Raw genomic sequence first — 24,605 nt, forward strand, 5'->3', positions numbered from 1 at the left:
CATGCACACCCACGTGCATGTGCCTACATGCATATGCTCACTCACACTCGCGTGAAACACATACATGCACACCAACGCACACGCCTATATATGCACATATATGCAACCATACACGTGTACACATGTACATATCTGCACACACGCACACACACGGGAGCACATACCCATACGCGCACAATTATATTCATATACACATCTAAATACGCACATGCTATATATGCATATGCTCACCCACACTAGCCTGAAACACATGCATGTACACCCACATATATATGCAACCATACACATGTATACATATACATACCCGCACACACGCACACAAACACACATGTATATATACCCATACGTGCACAAATATGTCCATATACACGTCTATATGTGCACATGGACAAGAACAATGCAGGGTGAAAGGTAATTTACAGAAAAAATATGTAAAACTATATAAAGCAGTATATGTATGTACATGTGCGCATACGCGAATTTTGTGAGCGTTTTTACTTTCTTACATTTTTACTTCCTCCCCTTCAGGTGTTTTTCCCTTTATTTAACGGTCATTCTAATATCTCTTTTGTTTGTCTTAATAACAGTCATTTATATAGTAATTTCCCTTTGTTTAACAGTCATTTTCATAGCATTTTTTTATTGTCTTAATAACTGGCGAGATGCCGGAGTAGATTTCCGCCCCGACATCCCAAACTCGGAGTTTTATTATGGCAACCGAATAATTGTCGCATATTATATTACAGATCAATTCCTCTATTTACATAACATCGAGGTCTCATTCATTCTTTTGTTGTCATACCATTACTATTAATATAATTACCTCCCATGCACCGCTATTTCCCCCCAAAAGCTCATACAGCTTGTTTTTAAAAATCGCCATAAATCGGTTGAGGACTCTGAAGAAGAATTCAATATGGACGCCTTCATCATCTATTATTCTATGAAAAACATACCTATACCATCCAGGTAACTATACTCAAAGAAACTTTCGGAGAAAATTACAGACCTTATTAAGCGTATGAGATGGAAGCTTTCTTTTACAACATGAAAGAAGACACTACAGAGAACATATTCTATGGAATTTAATCAAAGAAATTCCCTCCAAAAACCAAAGTCTTGGAAGACTTCGAAGCGGACTTACTGAAGCTCACGAACAAAATAAAATTTCGTAAGTCTTTTAACACTTTCCAACAGAAACTGAAAAAGGATATCAAATACATAAAGAGTTCCAAAAAATCGGCACTTTTTTCTGATAAAACCAAGAACTTATACCTTGTAGAAAACAACACATACTCACGACTCCAACACAACAGCATCGATAATAATTACACCAAAGCTAGGCCACAGATTTATAACGAAATTAATAAAGAAGCTAGCATCATCGCCGCCAGACTTAAATTAGATAAAATAAATAGAGGCCCTTCCAAAAAAAGAGGCCTTTATAACTATTAAAGACCATAAAAAGAACTTCCTATCTAATCCTAAGTGTAGGCTTATTAACCCAGCTAAATCAGAAATTGGAATTATTAGTAAAGAAATTTTAGGAAAAATCAATGCGAAAGTCAGGAATGCCACTAGGTTAGTACAATGGTCCAATAGTATAGAAGTCGTTGACTGGTTTAAAACCATTAGGAATAAGAATAAAGCGAGATTCACGCAATTCGATATTGTCGATTTCTATGCCTCTATCTCTAAGGAACTGCTAGATAAAGCCCTCACCTTCGCAAGCGAATTTATAGAAATTAGTACACAAGATAAGGACATAATCATCCATGCAAGAAAGAATTTACTCTTCAGTGAGAACGCAGAGTGGTTCAAGACTACCGATAGAGAGGGTGTTTTCAATGTGAGCATGGAGTCATATGATACAGTAGGCATATGCGATCGATAAGTTGGGCAAGACTTTCCTGACTATTCCATTTACAAAGATGGTTCCCTGACTTTAACCACTAATACCAATGGACCAGCAGAAGATCGGTTTAGGAAGGACATTATTCAAATGATGAAAACTTTCAGTCTTACCATAACTACAGATACCAAACTGACTGTTGTCAATTTCCTAGATGTATCCTTAGATTTAAATAAGAATATTTACAAACCTTATAGGAAGCCTAACGATAGACTTAGTTATATTAATGAAGGTTCCTGCCATCCCCCCATAGAGTTTGAAAATTTAGTTAAAAGCATTAGCAAAAGAATTTCTAGCTTTTCCTCCGATAGGGATATTTTTGATAGTGTTGCCACAGTATATGTTCCTACATTACATATTTATATTGTTTCGCAAGCCGAAAATTTAGGATTTATTTTTTTTAGTCTCTAGACTTCTTTAGAGTCTCTTCAGAAAAAAAATCAACACTTCCTGCCCGTGTAAATGATTGTAGCGTAGAACTTATTTATAAGTTTTGCAGTCTAGAAGTCGGTGAAGTATGAAATACTTTATCAATCCAAGCTGTTACTGCCATCAATAACGTGCAATTTGATTGGCTAATTTAAGAGAATCCTGTATTATATTCACTATAAACATCTATAAACTAATCATATGGGTATGGAAAGAAAATGAAATCTTGAAATATGTAACATGGCTTCCACATTTTCTACCTATATGCAGTTAAAAAAATGCTGCGCAACCGCATTGGAAATATTTCACAACGATTTTTATGTTTTATTCTGAAAAGTCTTAGACTCTATATCATATAATCGCAAAATTCTCAGCAGTCTGTAGTGAACTATGAATAAAGTATATAAATAAACGTATGTGTATGAATGTGCAGATGTATTTCTGTGCATGTGTGAATGTTTGCGGCGAAAGAGTGAGAGAGATCGATGTAGAACTTTGATCAACATTCATGGAAGCAAATATATTTCAATTACCCAAATTGATCAATTCATATATAAAGTGGGAACTCCTTTTGATCGTTCTAATGAATCGGTATTCGTCACGTAACTACTTGTTTAAGTTCTTCGAAACCAAAATAAAAATACTTGTTAGTTAATGATGCGTGAAGGGTAGAATTTATCTATAGTGTTTCTATATACACATACAAATGTATGTATGTATGTATGTATGTACGTACGTATGTATGTATATATATATATATATATATATATATATATATATATATATATATATATGTGTGTGTGTGTGTGTGTGTGTGTGTGTGTATGTATGTATGTATGTATGTATATTTTTATTTATTTATATATGTATATATATATATATATATATATATATATCATTGGAACAAATTTTGTTTTAGGCATAATATTTAGTTGTCGAGACAGTTATTAACAGAGCTATGGATGTATTTATCAGTAGACTGTTTACACATATATTTTCTCAGAAATCAAACTTAAGGATTAATTTGTTTGTACAAATGTACGAATGCTTACAATATCTATATTTAGTACATATAAAATACTGTATTGTTTATATGCGCATATAATTTTGTTGTAAATATTGTGAATATATATAATTAGCTCTACTATTAACTTTTATCAGTAAACTTAATTTTTCGTTTCGTTTGCTATTTGTTCAATATCTTCATCCAATCTCTCATACGTTCCTCTGAAGCAATAAATTCCCATGCTGTTAATAGGTTATTGTATTCCTGGTAACTTCTGCTGATATATATATATATATACAGGAGTAAGCACATGAAATGTGCAGAACGGGAACGTGAAACTCAGAGTAACGGTTTTTTTGTTATATTTCTGCTGCTTTTAAATAAAGTATATACATATATATATATATATATATATATATATATATATATATATATATATATATATATATATATATATATATATATATTGAGAGATGATTTCTAGTAAAATTATTAACAATCTACAATCCGAACTAAAGAATTGTATCATGCAAGTGCAATACGAGAACGTATAGTCGTCCTACCAACTAAGTCTGTTACAGGATTAAATTGAAATTTGAACGTTCGGGTTAAGAAAAAATGAAAGTAATGCTAGTAACTGCAATTTGATTAGGATCACTTCTTTCGTTGCATTTATCAACACTACACAATTGTATTAATATTGGTTTCAAATTTGGGCACAAGACACTCGGGTGTAGGGGAGGGGCTAAGTTGATTAAATCGACCCCAGTAGGCAACTGGTACTTACATTATCGAACTCAAAATCTGACGACGGAACAAATGTTGCTAAGCATTTTGGACGGTGCGCAATTGATTCTACTAGCTCACCGCCTTTACAGCCGTATTAATATTCTTTTCTACTCTATGCACAAGGACTGAAAATTTTGAGGGGAGGGGGCTAGTCGATTAGATCTACCTCAGTGCGCAACTGGTACTTAATTTATCGACTCCGAAAGGATGAAAGGCAAAGTCGACGGAATTTGAACTCAGGACGTCAAAACAGACGAAATACCGCTAAGCATTTCGCTCGGCGGGCTAAAGTTTCTGCCAGCTCACTGCCTTACAGCCGAATTAATATTACGAACAGTAAGTTAATGAAGCGTTATTTAGTCTTAAATACCACATATTCAGAGATATTGTGACTATAATGAATATTCCTAGGAAATATAATTCATTGTCTTGCTTATGAAGGAATTATTGTTCTACTTTATATCACACCAATTATACTACAATAATTGCCGTGTTTCTCCAATAATGAACTTGAGAGTTCCATATCATAAGTGAACAATATTCATCTAACGCAAAATTAACGGAGGACAAAAATATTTTATTAATGTGACGCAGAAAGTTAAAATCCCTGTAAAGAGTTGAAGTCGTTTTTTTTTTATGCCCGATACACGAAAAATGCAACTTTTGCAGCCTATCCCCAGAAATGTGGTCGACATTTTTACGAGATTGACATTATATTCGAGCGTATATGATAACCTTAATAAAACATACCAGTGAACGTTCCTTACTCAGAAGTAGAGAACAAACAACACGAGAGATATCGTGATTTTATATTCCAAACGTATTTCTAATTGTTCTCTCGCATCTGACAACAATTGATTAATGATACACTATTTATTAGATGGGCGTGAATGTAACTCTTCACCTATTAAGGATTGTGTATGTAAATATATGAAATCTCGAGTCCTGAAAGCCTTGAATAACATGTTGGTATTTATTGAAGTATGTATATATATACATTATTTTTATACACTTATATATAGATATGTAACTGCACACACACATATATCTATATATATGTACATTAGATATAGCCACGGAGTACTTCGAATTGAATAAGCCATAAACACAATCACATGTTTGGATCGTCATATACAATATTCACGCGGCCAAGTCATTTTCATGCACCGCTCTTGGTACATCTTTCTATCACACCTTGTCCGACATCGAGTGTAAGCATATGACACAGTGAATTTAGTTACCTACTCTCCCAACAGGAACAATTCCTATCATAGTGTGATAGGTATGATAAAAAAAATATTCAGACAAATACATAATAAAACACCAGGACTAACAAGTATATATAACATACATAAAGTTGCACTACTGGGCACTGCACACATCCTACGCAAAACACTCTCAATACAGTAACCATAAGAACATCACAGCAAACCACAGCACATACCCAAGGCGCACAGAGCTACGCTCGGTAATGAAGTGAAAGCACGCTCTAAAAATAAAACTACTGAATAATAATAATAATAATAATAATAAGGACTTACAAATATATATAACATACAGAAAATTGCACTACTGGGTACTGCACACATTCTACGCAAAACACTTTCAATACAGTAAACATAAGAGCACCACAGCAAACCACAGCACATACCCAAGGCGCACAGAGCTGCGCTCGGTAGTGAAGTGAAAGCACGTTATAAAAATAAAACTACTGAATAATAATAATAATAATAATAATAATAATACAGGGTGAGAGCAATACTGAGAATGTTATCGCAGGGTGAGAGCAATACTGAAGACAGACCTGAATGCGAGAAACAGGATCGAAGAGATCAATGCTCTAGCCATACCAGTCGTGACTTACAGTTTCAACATTGTTAACTGGTCAATTACTGAAATATGTAATGTTGACAGAAAAATACGAAAACTGTTGACAATGCATAGAATGCACCACCCTAAGGCAGATATAGAAGTCTTTATCTGCCAAGAAAAGAGGGAGGCCGAGGACTTCTACAGCTGGCATTATCAATGAAGGTAGCCACAATTAGCCTAGACACCTATCTGAAAAACTCTGAGGACTGGATGCTAAAACTAGTCTTAAAATATGAAAGCAAGAAAGCATCTTACTCAGTAACAAAACAGGCAAAGGAATATCTAAGTGAATTCCAATTGCAAAAAATTCAAGAATTAGACGAACTAGAAACACCTGCAGAAAAAGCTAAGCGCTTGAAAACCCGTGCTAAAATTGCTGCCTTAGCTATTATGACTGCAAAATGGCATGGAAAACCTCTCAATGGCAAATACCCAAAGAGAGCGAATAATGCAGATATTGACAAAGCCCTTACCCACCAATGGTTAATGGCCTCTGGCTTGAAATCAGAAACAGAGGGGTTTATCATAGCAGCCCAAGATCAATGCCTACCTACAAAGAACTACCAGGCCAACATATTAAAGAACGGCAGCTCCCCATTATGTCGTATATGCCAACAACAAAATGAGACCATCGATCATGTTGTCTCCATGTGAAGTCTGCTTGCGCCTACAGAGTATCTCAACAGGCATGATAGAGCTGCACAATATATTCACTGGGTAATATGCAAAAGCCTGGACTTGCCCCATGATAAAAACTGGTGGGAACACAAACCACCCCCAGTACTTGAAAATGATCACATTGCACTCCTCTGGAACTTCACCATTCAAACTGACAGAAAGATAGACGCAAATAGGCCAGACATCATACTGAAAGACTTCAGACAAAAATCATGCCTCCTCATTGATATGACTGTCCCAATCGATATAAACGTATCTGTCAAGACCTACCAAAAACTGAGCAAATATAAAGATCTTGAAATAGAAATTAGCAAAATGTGGAATCTGAAGACGAAAACAATACCTATTGTCATAGGTGCCCTGGGAATGACAGCGAAACGGGCTGATTACTACCTAGATCAGATTCCAGGAAACCCTAAAATGGCTGAAGTTCAAAAGATAGTGCTCATGGGAACTGCCCATATCCTACGTAAAATACTGTCTATGTGATCTCAAATTTTAAAGCAAACACATAATTTTCTTATGGTTTCTTAAACATTCACTTGAACAAAACTGTACAAATCCAAATATATGGTACCCTAGGCATAACACCTACATGAACTTCTAACTTGTTGTCTCTTGAGGTCTCTGGGTGAGACTTGGATCCAACTTGTACAAATGCAAAACAAAAGTCAAACATAAAATAATAATAATAATAATAATAATAATGATGATGATGATGATGATGATGATGATAATCATCATCATCATCATCATCAACATAATCATCATCATCTTCGTCATTATTATTATTATTATTATTATTATTATTATTATTATTATTATTATTATTATTATTATTATTATTATTATCATTATTATTATTTCACTAGTACATGCTAATTGAGTTAGCAGGTATTTTATCTTTAGTTTGGCGACACTAAGATTCCTGTAATCTCAACAATCTTTCTTTGGATGCTAGGAAGCATTTAGGAAGCATTTAGTGTCTTTTTGGGAGGCATTTAGAGTGCTGTGACAAGTGCATCAATTATTAGAGGCTCTACTCTTATTATTAATCCTCAGCTGTATTATTATTATTGAATGAAAGAGCAGCACACGCCATCAAAGTGATGTCGAGGTAAATATATACGAAGCTGAATATATCCATCGTGATTGGGTTCAAGGCTAATCTCGCTGCCAGCAGGTCAGTTGCGATTCCTTTCCTAAGCGCTTCTTCTAAGTTTCTAACAAAGTTTCTCTCTCTCTCTTCTATTTCTTTCTATCGCTAATGCCTTACTAAACCTAATTGATTCTACTCTAATTGCTGTTGCCGATTGATCCCGCCAACGCTGACTTAATTCACTAATCCAGTCTCTGTAAGCTTGGCAGGTAGGGAATAACGCAACCGAGTCTCTGCCTACAAAGTCTTCCCAAGTCAACCGTCCAGATCAAAAATTTGTGGTCTGTGTAGCCGGTGATTGAAAGAAAAAGGCAACTTATACTGTGCTTATCTCCTGGCCTATAGAACACTTTATGTAGATACGACCTAGATGACCCGATGCGGTGCGTCCATGTCCACACTGGGACATCAGTTAATCAAGTCGGTACCCGTCATGCAATTGAATACAGCGAAGTAAATTTGCGAGGCGTTTTCACATAGCTCTCGTAACATCTAGTCCCACACAATCTCAGCGTGCATTCAAGATATCGTTCTAGTTACGCATTAGCATTAAAGGTCGAGACGTCCCCAGACGACTGAAGAAATCTGGCTGTCCTGCCCCTGCCGGGGCATAAATGTCCACCAGTCGTCCATATTGTTTACATCTTTGGCCACCAACTTACCTACTGGGATCATGAATATGGCCCTTGTCTTAGAGATCCAGACATTTATTGAACAACACTGAAGTTTTACTCCCCATTACCAGTTGTCATGGAGATAAGTAAACCTAGTATTCACTGAAAGTGGGCATGAAAGCTCGTCGGTCGAAGAATCCTGTTTCACTGAGAGCAAAACTTAGTGATCTGAGGCCATTTGACCCTGCATGTAAGGTGATCCCGGGCCACGTATATTTAAAATGCCTATTCTGTGCAAGGCCATGCTGAACAATGAACTAAACAGAGAAGAGAATGGAGCAACTAGTCGTAGATTTCTGAGTGAGTGTGGATAGTTGTTTCATTCAAAGGTTAGATGTTGACGTTCCAACAATCACTTTTTTGCAAAGTCTTTTGTTAACGTGTTTTGTATGATAGTTTTTTTTAACGTTATATGTTTGTTCTACTTTCATAAATTTTATGTGTAGTTATATTGGCTGTCGGTGCGATAAAATTGCTCTGAGCGATGTCTGTATGGTAATGTATATATCGTATGAGTGCATTGTCAGTGATGTTTATAGCAGTGTAGTTGAGCATGTTTAACTTTTGTTCGTGTTAGGATGTGTAGCCAGACTTGTGTGTGTGTGTGAATTAGGCTGTGCTTTAGTGATGGTGCCTGTGATAGTGGTGAGGCTCATGGCAATGATGGGGATAATGTTGAGAATGTTAGTGAACCTCTCGTTGGGGATGGTGCTTGAGCATTGTTGTTCAAAAGCATCTCCTCCATTTGTTGCTATCTGCCAGATATTTGTATTGGTGTGTTTCTGTTCATCTTTCTTTTCTTGACTTTGTGATCGTTTGTCATTTAAGCCTTTCAGCTTCTCCTTTATGGCAGTACGTGTCCCATTTGGAGGCTTTTTGTGTCTTGCTGAAGTAGCTGTCGTTTTTGATTTGGCGTTTTATGTTGTTGTTCATGGTGATGGTGATGTTGCTGCTTTTGTGCATACTGCAGTAACTGTCGTTGCTGCTATTTTCGGTCCTGTTGTAGTCACCTGCCTCTGTTGGTGCTGTCGCGGCAGCTTTTGCTATTGTTGTTCAAGTTATTACTTAATAATGATGATGGACTCTCCGAGTGATCAGTTTCTTACCGAACGACGTGCACAAATGATTTGTTTGTAGTGAACACTTGTATGTGCTGTACATTAGTTCACTCTCTTCCTCAAATCGACGTTGCCTGATCAGGTGCGCGGTGTGCCACGCGTCAAATGACGAAATGAAATGAAGTGTCTTGCTCGAGATGAAAATGCGCGATCCGGTCTATGAATTGAAACCACGATGTCGTGAATGTGAAATAATAACAGTGACGACGACGACGATGATGATGAGGATCATCATCATATTGATGATTATGATTATGATGATCCTTATTTTGAACATAATCATTATCTTCAGTATTTCTTATTTAATATTATTTGGAATATTCTAACCCAGATTCCAAAGAATCACGTCAGTATTTCATACAATGCTTAATATCATTTAGTGCAATCAGGCTAACGAACAGTTTCTGTTGTTTGACTAAAACCTCATTTGTGGGATGGTTTCGATGAATCGCATTGACCTATTTTACGTGTATTTCATATTTAATTTTGCTGCAGGTTAAGAAAGGCATTTTCATTTTGGAATTACCTGAAAGCCTTTTTTTTTTTAAGAGAGTAACACAGGAAATTTAAATTGCTACAATAACAAATGCAAATAACAGAGAGAAGTAGTTATAGCCAGTGCAACGTGACTAGAACATTAGTAGCATGATGTCCAAATTAATTATAAAGAAGCGAGTGAGCTTAAATGAGCTACAAATTTGTGATACATGCAATATATTAATTATAATGAGAAATAATGATTGTTGGATTGGTTCTTATTTTCCGGATATAGAATGTGATGAAAAGTATCACGTCGCTTCTTAATGCATTGAAATTAGCCGTTGCGATTGAGCTGATTGTCCAAAATTAGAATATTATATGGACGGGCTTCATATTTAAAGCGGAAAAAATGAAGCAAGAAAGAATATGCATTGCAAAAGAGAACAATATATGAAAACAAAAAAATGAATGGAGAAAAGATGATAAAAATATTTGCCAAAAATATTGTTGATATCAAAAGTCGTTGAATTACAAAATTATCACAATTATAAAATTAACATAAACTCGGTCCCTTTATATGTCGTGTATTTTTAATGAAGTTGAAGTTCTAGCAAATATTAACAATACTTTTTAGAAATATATATTTACTGGATTCATTATTTGTATTTGGTTATAATAGCGGTGTATAGCATACGCTATTTGTGATTATGTTCACAGGTGACAATGATGATAACGCTATCGATGATTGTATTATTCTCCAATGTCATTTATTTGTAGCTGTTTGCCTCTTTCTTAGGTATTTTCCCCTAAGTACATTTCCCAATACTGAATAGAAATATCGGAAAATAAGAAAAGCAAGATAGGAGGTTCGCAGGAAGAGAAATAATAGCAGATAGGAATCCTCTAATATTCCGATTATATATATATACTAGCAGAGATAACCGGCCTTGCTCAGGATTAAAATATCATATATCCATATATATAAATATATATATATATATATATATATATATATATATATATATATATATATATATATAGATACAAAATGGCTGATATTTAGCAAGGTGAGACACACATAAGAAGGAAGGAAACAAAGGACCACTGATGAGGTCACAGAAGTGTGACGAAAGAACTCTGGCCGAAATAAGATTAAGATTAATGTAATATAAAGCTGAAGCAAATTAACACCAAATATACAGTGCGTGTGTTTTATTGGCTAAACTGGCAATATGACCATCCCCAAGTACAACAACATATATATATATATATATATATATATATATATAGGAAAATGAAAAAAAGCCAGAATGCTGAACTGGGAGCATAATTTAATAAAGATTTTTTCTAACCGGTTTTCATTGCGTTGAAGCAAATTATCAAGAAGAAGGAGAATGAAAATGTTTTTTTACAAAGAAGTACAAAAAAGTACAAAATGAAGAAAATAATATATAAAACAATAATATATAAAAAAAGATAAATATACCCATACATTATATTGTCTTTGAGCTTTTGTAGTTCAATAGTAGTTCATGTATAAATTGGTAGGAAAAATAAGGATGCATGAGAGTTGAGAGTTTTGTTAGGTTTAAAAAAAGGGTTAAAAGTTTGTGTCTGCTTAACACAAACTTTTAACCCTTTTTTTAAACCTAACAAAACTCTCAACTCTCATGCATCCTTATTTTTCCTACCAATTTATACATGAACTACTATTGAACTACAAAAGCTCAAAGACAATATAATGTATGGGTATATTTATTTTTTTTTATATATTATTGTTTTATATATTATTTTCTTCATTTTGTACTTTTTTGTACTTCTTTGTAAAAAAACATTTTCATTCTCCTTCTTCTTGATAATTTGCTTCAACGCAATGGAAACCGGTTAGAAAAAATCTTTATTAAATTATGCTCCCAGTTCAGCATTCTGGCTTTTTTTCATTTTCCTATTATTTCTCCACGTGCGGTTAACACAACCCCACTATTTACTGACTTATATATATATATATATATATATAAATACATGCATATATATATATATATATATATATATATATATATATATATATATATATATATATATATATATATATATATATATATATATAAATACATGCATATATATATATATATATATATATATATATATATATATATATACACACGCACATGTATCTGTAAATAAGATGTGACAAGTATTCGGAAGCCATGATGAAACTCCATATTTCGGATGTCGGGGCGGAACTGAACTTTTCGGAGCATATCCACATGTGGCTAAATATTTGTTACGTTTTTGGTCCCCCGAGATTATAGATAGGACTTGCTTTCTATATTGTGTGTATGTACAAGCTTTTTATCTCTCTATACTTTTTACTTATATTTCTTATATATTTTTAATATTTTTTTACATATTTATAGAGATATAGTTTTATAGGATTATGGCTCATATATTTTACACATATTTTTTCTGTGTTCTACCTTCCACCTTGCATTTTTCCTGTGCGTATATAGACGTGTACATAGAACCTTTTGTGCGCGCTTGTGGATGTGTGCTAGTGTGCGGGTACGTGCGTATATTGACATGTGTGTGCGTGCATGCGAGAATGTGCGAATATAGACGTGTTTTACTCTTATTGCTTTTTTGCACTTTTTTACACATTTTTCTGTATTTTGCCCTTAGCCCTTTTTTTTTCTTGTGCGTGTATACACGTGTGTATGAACCTTTTTTGCGCACGTGTGTGTGTGTGCGCGTGTGTATATGTGCATGTGTTATTGAACGTGCACGCGGGTATGTATATATCTTTTAGCGAATGTGTGGGTGAGCATGTGAGTGTTCCAAGTGAGGGTGGATGAAGATATACATATAGTTGCATGTACGTAAGTGTGCGAGCGCGCATGTGTATGTATGGACTGGTGCGCTTACGCGAATACTGTGGACAATTTACTCCCTTACATTTACTCCCTCCCCTCAGTTAGCGGTTATTCTAATAGATCTTTTGTCTTAACGGTCAATCACACAGTAATTTCCCTTTGTTTAACGGTCATGTTCATAGCAATTTTTTCGATGGCCAGATAACTGAAGAGATGGTGGTGTGAGCTTCCCACTTGACATCCGAAACTTGGAGTTTTACCATGGCTACCGAATAATTGTCACATATTATTTACAGATAAATTCTTCTATTAACATAATATCGAGGAATGTTTCACTTCATTTAAATTTTATTATTTGAATTATTTTAATATATACATGCGTTTATTGCTCCTAAGATTACATGAAGGCTACAACGTATCCCGTCCAATCATCTCTTATAAATCACGGGAAACATGATTTCGTTTATTTGGATGTAATTTATTGACAACTGTAGCTTTTATCTTCTACTAAAAGTTTTATTACTCCCTAGCTCATAAAAGAGCACAAAAAGTAATTGTACAATACATAGAGTATCATCCATTAAAATTTCTGACATATATATATACGTCAATAAGAAAATGGAGGAGAATGGGTGGTGTTCATCAACTTGCAGACATTGTATTGTGTCAATTTACCTGTTTATTTGTTAACTAAGAGGACAATAATAACAATATACAAACACATGTCACATATTATGTCATACCAGTAATTAAAATAGGACATCTAGTGACCGAAAATGGGACAATGACTTAAAGTTGTTTCAGTCTAAGGGTGACATGCCACATTTTCCCTATATAACTCTAGTAGGCTGAAATATATATATGCATGTATGTATATAAATGTATGTAGGCATGAACGTATGCTTATATGCATCTTTATACAGGTTTTCTGTGCGCATATTAGAATATGTGAATATCTGTTCATAGACGTATATGTCCATATACCCATCCATCCATTTTCTCCGTGCATTTTCGATAGTGGGGCTCGACGGGGTACTTTCCTCAGGCACCTACACCATAGGAATCCGTCAAAAGCCACCGTCATAGCACTGTCTTGATGGATTTCTAAATTTGACCAACTTAGTTTGTGGATATTATCCAACCCTGCCATTCCTGGTTTACCCCTCGGTTTTCTGTCGGTTAGCTCGACTTGAAGAATCCGTCATGGAATGATTCTTTCTTGTGAAATTCTAATCCTATGACCGTAGTGCTGGAGATGTGACCTCTCAATGAAGAGAAGTAGTGACTCGATACGGAGGGACTCATTGAGCTCCGAGCTATGCACCCTCTCAAGTAATGATGCGTCAGAGATCCGTCGGAAGAACTCCATTTCAGGTGCTTCTATTTGCGATCTTATTTTTTTTCAGTCATACCCCAACATTCATGAGCATAAGTCTGGGTACGCTCGAAAATTGAACTGAAGATAGGTAGTTTAGTTTCTTTACCAACCTACTCTCTCGTGAGCAGTGAATGCTTGTTTTTGCATATTATTGTGTTGGACATACCTGCAATAATGTCTTAAGACATTTAAACTTCACTTCACTTAAATTTCCTCTAATATTCAGAGTGCAATGGGAAGATTTTTCTTGAGAGGAAGAATGTATCAGTCTTCAGAACACTAATTCCAATCCCTGCCTTGCAGCTCACGGTACTGAACCCATTTACTATATATTGGCGATCACCTTCTGACGAACGAAGTGGCAACATATCTACAAATATCAACCGAGAGATCCTACATCCACCAAAGGAATGAAGATGACGGTATTACATTTTTTATTCAGTGACAATCTTTTCAATAACCAGTGCAATATTCTATCAGACATGATGAGTTATACATATTAGAATTATAAAAGCACATACGATACTACTTGACATGCCCATACTCATTTCTTTAGACCAGTGACACTGACAAATGATACTGGCTCATATATCAGAATTTTAGCCGATTCAATATAATGAAAGAGGGAAGGAGAAATGTGAGAATGTAATATATTATAAGCAGCATTCTGTCACACTATCGGAAAGTCACTCAAGTATGAAGACTATAGATATATGTTGTCGCATTCGTTTTTGACGTTGATTAAATTTTAAACAATTTGGCTCACAACTATTGACAGGGTTCCAACCTTTAATTATTCGATTAACAGTTACCAGCTCAAGTCTTCTGTGAATATTACATCTCAATCTATTAACGATAATACTACAATTGTGCTGTCTTGTAATACAGTAAATAATAACACTTCTGATACTTAATAGCATGTGTAAAACCAGTGCTCCTAACAAGTGCCCTAATAAATAACCAATGTCTTACAACTAAAGTGGTATATAGATATTCAGTTACGATACGAGATACAGTACATTACTAAATAAGTGAAATAGCTTTCAAATTTAAATTCGCATATATACTCATGTACATTCATTTAAGAATAAAAGAAAAGCAGTTAACACTGCGATAGCTATATTTTGGGGGATATCAAAACGAGGAATATCAGTTACTGAATATTGTAATCAATAATACGTATTGCACTCCCATACAACGAAGGTAGGTAGCTATAACCTGTGTTTTATTCAGCAATCAGTTATCCTTAAATGTAAGTTTAATCTAGCTAACAGCTCAACAAATTATTCATCCTGTGTTCCCACTGATTCAATAAAATATACTTAAAAATTCGATTAACCAACTTAATCAGGTTGATGTTATAGATAGCATCCTTATTCTTCGCGTCAATTTTATTATTATCAATGAATCTATATAATTTACTCCACATCACGAAACTTCCCGCTCAAATACTTTCCTTCGTAACTAATCAAACTGTCTATTTAGATCAAATAAATATGGCCTTAAACTCCCTGGTAGTATTCATAAAGTTCTCACAAGTTATATCATGTACATTTATTTTAGTTTTTATTTTTGATTTTTAGTTTAATTTTATCGAGGTCATTTTTCTTTATACCTTTTATCTTCTTATTAGTGTCACCTTTCTTAGGAAATAATAATAGTAAACTGACGTCTTTTTGGTAAATTTGCTATTCCTAGCTACTTTCCTTTACATATTTAATATTTACATATTTAATAAATTAAATTGTTCTTCACCAATTAATAGCTGTGATCCTAGCAGTTTACTATTGACTTAATGTGCAGCAATTTGTAACACTATCCTCGTTAGTTATAGAAGCAGTATCAGTATGACTTATGGAATTTGAGTATACTAAGAGAAGCCCACAACACTCTGGTACTCGTCTTGAAAGAGAATTTCTTAGAGACGTATTTTGCTAAAAAAAAAGCTTCGATGTATTTGTAACAGACGGGAAATTATCCAGCATCGGCGGCGGAAATGCTAGATTACATGCTTTCCTCTATTTGCAGAAAGTACTGCAGTATTGTAGCGCTCTCTTAGTATATGAACGTTAAGGTACACAGATTGCTATACAGTACTAATACTGCTTCTGTCGCTAATAACGAATTTTTATCAGCACACCAGTTATTTGCGACATCAGTGATTGATTAATCTCTACCTTTCTATATATCAGTAGAGAAGAAATTTTTCTCTGCATGCAGTTGACAGTGGATACTTTTTATCAATGACTTGCAAATACGCAGAAATCCCGAGATCTAACAATTCCATTGCCACTGCTGAACACTTTTCATCTATTACATATATTCTTTTTGCTTTTTCACGAAGATTGCAGCTTTCTTTTAGTAAATCAACGTTATGTAAAATATAAAGTTTGCCATTCTGCAAGACAATCTGTTTCTAATTTCCCAACTTTAGTGAATTTCTGATAGTGTGACAACCAGCAGTTTATAATATATCTCTATCGTTTGTCCTTTCCTTATTCATTATATTTAATGCACTAAATTCTGATCTGTGAAATGATATCTTCCGGTATTACTTTTGTAAATAGTCTGTAGAGATGATTAGTAGAACTGTCATTTAATATCATATGGGTCACATAATTTTTATATGTATCACCTCACATGTTGATTGATAAAAAAAATTCTACTGATTTTTAATGTATCGCAACTGATAAAAGAATCTAATTCTGTCTTCTACATTAGTTTAATTTTTTTAATTTTGTACTCTGAGATGAATGTCATCGTCTCATAATCAGTACATTTTCTGAATTTAGAGTCTGTATGGAATATTATTAGATTAAATGAACATTTTCTGTTGTTATTCTCCACACAGTCTGACAACTATGATTTCCACGGAGTGCTGACGCATCTTCCTTCAACCAACCAAGACACGCAGACACACACACACACACACACACACACACACACACACACACACACACATACAAACACACACACACACACACACACACACACACACACACACACACACACACACAGGGACAAAGAAACGTTCTCCACCCGACATATATACACATATAGTCTCTCATTGTGTAAGTAGGTGTTGTCGCACAACTTCAAAATTTCCATTGACACAATACTATCACACCAATGGAAAATCAGTTAGTGCCGTGTTTTTATATATTTCAGTATTTTTCCCTTGCTTTCCTTCTTTCTCCAACTTTATTTTCTCCTGGTTTTATCGCTTGCGAAGTTAGTTACAATTTTGAGAACATCACTTTGATATATACTGTAATTCTTTTATGTAGTTGTGAGTTTTAGTTTGGTTTGTTTCTGAAATAGGTATTTTATTGAACTTTATATTGTTGAACTTTGAACTTGTGGGTTTACTCTTTTGCTACTGTTTAACCTCTAGATAAACAGGTTATGCTTTACTTTTAATAATCGATTTTCATTAAGGTATGAAGAAAATAAATAAGTCTTGTATTCTTAATTGGTTTAACTGTTACATCCTCGCACGACGTAATACTGCACCTTGTCGTATTCATGTCATTTGCTAAAAAATTATAACTCGAAAATATATAATCCATAAAAAAAAACATAATGTGTGAAAAGTTGAGACGGAGAGACAGAGGTGGCTGAGATAACTGCTGCTAATTCTAAAGGGAAAATAAGATATTAATTCTTGTGGTGACAGATTTCATAACAGAAAGTCAGAAATAATGACAATCACTGAGAAATATATGAAAGTGCACACTAAAAGATAATTGTATATAGACATAGACCAGGGAATAAAGAAACTCCTTAGGAAAAAGATAAAGGTATTTACATATATAAATATTCATAAATCTCAGAATAAATGAAGAGAAGTTGAAAGTTCCCCATCGAGAAATAAAACGATGCAAATAGAAATACATTCAAAAAACACCAGAAAATTCAAAGGAACAAATACTAGATTTTGAACAAAAGAACACATTTTATAACTCAAAAGATTACAATCTATTTCTTTAGTAAAAACGAATGCATAAACCTCAAAAAACGCTTCACTTGTTAGTATATACCTTGAGCCGGGATGTTTTAAGGCATACGGGGTTCATATATTGCTAGGGATGTAATGGTAAAGATATTTTACCTAAGACATACTAACAATTCTGGTGTAGAAATATTTCTCCTGCTAATAAAAACAAACCATTATACCCTTTAAAGTCACTACAATACCAGATGACCTTTTATGACTAATTCTGCTTTTTCTTGTGTCCTCTTCCAAAACAAAAAGTTACTTCATTCCCAGTCACTTGCTATCCCTTTACAATGCACAAATACAAACTGAGAAGTACTAATACACACCCGTAGGTTAGTGCCACTGCACGAACAAGAATATGTGCAAAGATGATCTGATGACTGGGTGATAAATGCAGTCAAAAGCGTAAAATAGAGCTCAAATGCACCCTAGTGTTGCATCTCTTGCGGTTTTCCAGAATGATGCAGGCTACCAAGACTTAACTCATTCGATGCATGCCATTACTAATCTCATCCGAAATGACTCTCCCACAATGAAATGCGTTGCTAAATGACTTTTCCAATTTTTGCCTTTTCACTTGAGAATTCTGCCAGTTTGCCTTAATGATAATAATAATGATGATGATGGTGATGATGCTGTTAATGATGATGATGAGGAGGAGGACGACGACGAGGGGGGGATAAAGAGAGGGAGAAAGAGGAGGAGGAGGAAGAGGAGGAGGATGAGGAGGAGAAAGTGGAGGAGGAGAAAGAGGAGGAGGAGAAAGAGGAGGAGGAGAAAGTGGGGGAGGAGAAAGTGGAGGAGGAGAAAGAGGGGGAGGAGGAGAAAGAGGGGGAGGAGGAGAAAGAGGAGGAGGAGAAGAAAGAGGAGGAGGAGAAGAAAGAGGAGGAGGAGAAGAAAGAGGTGGAGGAGGAGGAGGAGGAGGAGGAGGAGAAGGAGAAGAAAGAGGAGGAGGAGAAGAAAGAGGTGGATGATGAGGAGGAGGAGGAGGAGGAGAAGGGGGAGAAAGAGGAGGAGAAAGAGGAGGAGAAAGAGGAGGAGAAAGAGGAGGAGAAAGAGGAGGAGGAGGAGGAGGAGGAGAAAGAGGAGGAGGAGAAAGAGGAGGAGGAGAAAGAGGAGGAGAAAGAGGAGGAGAAGAAAGAGGAGAAGGAGAAAGAGGAGAAGGAGAAAGAGGAGGAGGAGAAAGAGGAGAGGAGAAAGAGGAGAGGAGAAAGAGGAGAATACGATAGAGAATAAAGAAAAATCGATAGATATTACAGGTTAGCTTGGGAGATTTAGCAGTTGTGGTCGATGAAAAAGTTTGGAGTAGTACCAATAATTTTCGGAACACTGGGTACAGCGAGTAAAAATCTTGAGGAGTACATGGAACAAATAGGGGCTACAATAAGGATGGAGCACTTGCACAAAACAGCACTGCTTGGAACTGCTTGAATACTCCGGATGGTGCTCGAAAAAAATCGAAAAATGAGGAGTGTTACCTTAGTTCAATTGTAGGGAACAGCTGACACCGTAGCACATCTCCAGTGTTAGAAACTGTGCGAAAGCAATAAAATAATACAAATAAAATAAGGCAATAAAATAATAATAATACAAAGACTGACATAAAGTGTGGAGCGGGGTTACATGTAATGGAATGAGATAATAAAAGTATACACGGTATACATTAGAAAGGATATATGCATAATACATGACATTAGAAAAGGAGGGAAAAACGTTTTCCTTAAAAGGTCGTGATTGGATTTCATTCAATCAGGAGGGCCTCTAGGAATAATCAAGGAACCCCACCATCCAAGTTCACTCCGAGTACCAACGACGAGAGTTCACTCTAACCTTTTTCTTCTGACTTCACAGTTGCTATTTTTGCAACTTTCACCCACCTATTGATAAATTTACCGTCGACGAGGTCTTTACCAAAGAGATAAGTTTCTGTCCTTATCTATAACAGTCCTTATATATAACAGTCTCCGACCGGAAAGTCCTCCGGAAAAGACTTGTCAGTTCTTCTTCGTCGACGCCTAGGGTCTCCCCGATGACGTCGTCGCGCTTCCCCGCCACTAATCCTCTGTAAACATCTAAAGTGGAACATCCACCGATCCTGTTGCCCGACTTGCAGAGGACAGTGAGCGCCTGATGATATTGTAAGTGCCATGCTTCCAGTCTCGACCTATTCTTTACCCAAGACTGAAGCTCCGTTAGGCAGACGAGCTGCAGAAAGGCGTGTCTTACAAACGGAGCCAAACACGTTCACCTTATAGAAATCGCTGCAGGTGGTGCATTCTGAGTGAGTGTCTGCGCATTAAAATCCATAGCATGCCTAAGCCCCCACGCAAAGGAAGTTGGCACCAGAAAGAAAATAAACAGGATATGATCCGATCCAATCAAACAGTAACTGGGACAATGCACACGGTCAGACGATGAATAATGACAGAATCGACGTAAGCATTCGCCACCTCTAACCGACCTTTCAGGGACAATTTTCTCTCTACCGTTTCTGGATAACAGAGGTCACTCTGTTCGTCGTTCCTTCCCAATTCTTATCCACTTGGAGGTCGGGACCAAACCAGATCCCGAGCAGTTTCACTGGTCCGTCAGTCCAGCGTCCGACAACGCCGTCGACGGCATCATTCTGCCTGTTCATGTGCCCAGTCGCAATACTATCGACTTGTCGGCATTGATTTTAGCCCCTGCAACCGACTCATATTCTTTTACAATGAAACCGACCGTCTCCACTTCGGAGGCGTCCGACACTATGACGTTGACGTCGTCCGAGTATGCAGACTCTGCCTTCCCGAGTCAAATTCGAAAAGGAGGCCTCTTAACTGTTCCATCTCCCGCAGCAGTGGCTCGTGAGCCAGCACATACAGAAGAGATGAAAATGGGGAGCCTTGACTGGCTGAACGTGCGTTACTAAACGGTTCCGATGGCGATGTACCTTATCGAAAGCGTTCGACTGATTAAACAGATCAAGGTCCCACCGAATTCACCTTTAGTCCCAGTGCTCTCTACGATATATCGCATAAGGTGGAGGTTGTTGTGGATAGGCATGCTCGAGATTGCGCACGCTTGTGCCTCCCCGACCAGACTACCAACGACAAGCACCAACCTTTTCGCTAACACCTTGGCCAAAATCTTAAACTCTGTGATTAGCAGAATTATGGGTCGAAAATTCCCTAACACGTCTCCATTGTTGGCTTCCTTTATCAGCGGTGTTACTACACCCCGGATTATAGCACTACATAGTGTCCTGTTCTGTTACCAGTTACTGTAGACATCTACCAAGAGGCCGCCAAATAAATCTGGCATGAAAACATAGAATTCGTAGGGCACACCATCCAAACCGGGTGATTTGCGACTTGTGCAATCGCTCATCGCCTTCTGTATTTCAGAGACTGTAATCGGCTTTTCGCAGAATCTTGCGTCCGTCACCGAGAGCCGTAGTAGGCCGTCTAGGTACGAAGTAAAGTTCTCTACCGTCGTTAACCCATTACTCTCCCAAAACCCGCACAGTACTGCTGAATAGCTGCACACATCTTGAACTGTCAAATACTTGATCATGGTTCTCTTTCCACGTCCCACCTCTACCGTTTGGGCCCATCAGACGGCTTTAGTGCCTTCGTGTTTTAGTGCATGAGCCTTAGCTCTGACAACGCACGTTTCGTTTTTCAACTTAAAGAAATGTTCAAAGGCCATTTTTACCTACCGCTAACATGTCAGTCGTGATGCCTTTTCTAATAACTCCTTCTAGTTTGTTTACTAGTTCTCCCTCTAACCTATTTCTTTCTATTGCTAAATCTTTGCTAAACACTATAGATTCTACTCTAATCGCTCCCTTCAGAGCAATCCACCACCGGTTGATGACGATAGCCTCCGTCAACTGTCGCTTAACCAGATCTCTAATCCAATCCTTGTAGTGTTTGCGAGCCGGTAAGGACGCGTTCAACTTCAGTAACTCAGTCTCTGTCTAGAGGTCCTATTTAAATCGGTTGAGCATATCACAAATTTGGGATCTGTGTAGCTGACCAATTTAAATTGTGGATGACCTATGCTATCCCTAACCTCTGAACTAACAAATACTCTATCTAAATACGATCTGCATGACCCGCTATATATCCACACATCAAGGAAATCCAGTCGGTATCTGTCAGAAAGCTGGAAAGTACTGAGCAGGTTTTCGAGGCTTTTACACCCCCTTCTACCATGTACTAATCCCACACAATCCTTCTGTGCGTCCAAAATACTATTCCATTCACCCACTAGTACTGAAGTGCGAGACGTTCCCAGCAATGTTTCTAAACGCCTGAACAAATCTGTCTTTCCAGCCCCTGTTGAGACATAAAACGCCACTAGTCTAAAGGCGCCACCTTCACTTCCGTTCATGTCCAGAACCACCAGCCTACTATGCGGATCCAGGAAGACAGCCTGTACTTGGGGTTCTAAGGATTTCCGGAGTAGCATTGCTACGCCACCACCCACTCCCGATAGACCACAAGATGAGAATACCTCTTAGTCTTCGAAAATGGCTGCTACAGTGTGTTTTCCGGAGGTCCTTGTTTCACTAATGGCATCCACGTCCAAATCAAGTGACCTCAGACCATTAAGCAAGTGACCTTGCTTCGAGGCTGATCCCAAGCCACGCACATTCACACACCCTATTCTCAGCATAGCCATGCTAATCGGAGAAAGAAAATGAGGAGTTTATCTTGGTTTTCGAGAAGCCCAAAAGTTCTGGGCCTCTCTACTGGCGAAAACGTTTTAAAAGGCCCTTCCAACAACCTTTATCGACAGATTTTTTAAAATCACCACACTTCCTGGAAATTTTTCAATCATAGTTTTATAAATGTCTGTCGACGTTTTAATTAATAATCTTTCCTTGGAGGTTTTGAGGATAAGATCCTCATATTCCTTTCCCTCTGTCTCTATGCTGTTTTTATTTTGATTTACAAAATCCATCAAGTCACTGTTACACTTGTTCACAACAGTGAAATTGATGGATGGAGTTCGTCTGCAGTCTGATGAATATTCTGTAATCGGCTGTTTTTCAGTTCCTTTAATTTCATGCTGTTGTTGTTGATGATGTTGTTGATTTTGAAGGTGTTGATCTTGTTCTTGAAGTTTTTGTTGGCGTGGCTGTAAATTGTGTTGCAGTTGTAGTTTCAGAGTAAGTTTTTTGTTGATTTCTTGGATTTCTTTGCACTCTCCTCCTCCTCCTCCTCCTCCTCCTCCTCCTCCCCCCCCCCCTCCTCCTCCTCCTCCCCTTCCTCCTTCCCCTCCCCTTTGTCACTGTGATCCATTGATCGTTCAGCTCTCCTTCTCCATGTCATTACAGTTGATATTGGTTTGGCAACCGCGGTTAGTCTCCTTCTTTGTCTTGGTTTCAGAATGGGTGTGAGAGTGAGAGTGGCAGAAGGTGTAGGAGTCTTGAGCACCTGTATATGATTTAGCACCTGTTTATGATTAAATATGAAATAGCTTCCATAAAGAACAATGATTCCAAAATATACTTTAGCAGTTATGAAGAATTTTAAAATTTGGGGATAAATAAAAAGTTGTCATTTTTCAAAGCGGTTACCTTCTTCTTCCGTCCCAAATCTCAACTAAATCGTTCCAAATTTCTTCCCTCGTGTGATGTGCGTCTTTTGTTCCCACACGCACCCAAGGCATTTTTGTAGTTCGCTCTCGGGAGCATTTTCCGCCGCCGAGTCTGGACTCCGATGCGACGGTATGTATGTATATGTCTGTGCCCGTATATAGTATGTACGTATATGTCTGTGACCGTGTGTGTGTTTATGTGTTTATATTTGTACTCCACCAATGCTTGACATCTGGTGTTATTTTGCTTACGTTCACGTAGCCTAGCGGTTCCCAAAGAATAAGTACTGGATTTTTAAAATGGACTGGCGTTGCTTTTTCGACTAAATCTTTCAAGGTCATACCTCAGCTCGACCGCAGATGAGTGACTGAAACAAGTAAATTTTAAAAGAATAAGAGGTAATTAGATTTTTGTGCTACATTCTGAAAGAACCAATGTGTTGTAGGAATATAATATGAATAGGTATATATAAGTTAGCTTCAGGGAAGCATAATAACTAAAATTATAATCAAGTATATTGGGTTGGCAAGAAAGCAATTTCGCTTTCGCAAATAGATAAAGTTACGATTTGTTTAAATGACTTTTATCAATGTTACGATTTTTTCCTTTAGGTATTTGATAGCCGTTAGTTTTATCTTACTAAAACGAGC

This window comes from Octopus bimaculoides, chromosome 13, assembly GCF_046866305.1.
Source record: "Octopus bimaculoides isolate indiv1 chromosome 13, ASM4686630v1, whole genome shotgun sequence".
Lineage (NCBI taxonomy): Eukaryota > Metazoa > Mollusca > Cephalopoda > Octopoda > Octopodidae > Octopus > Octopus bimaculoides.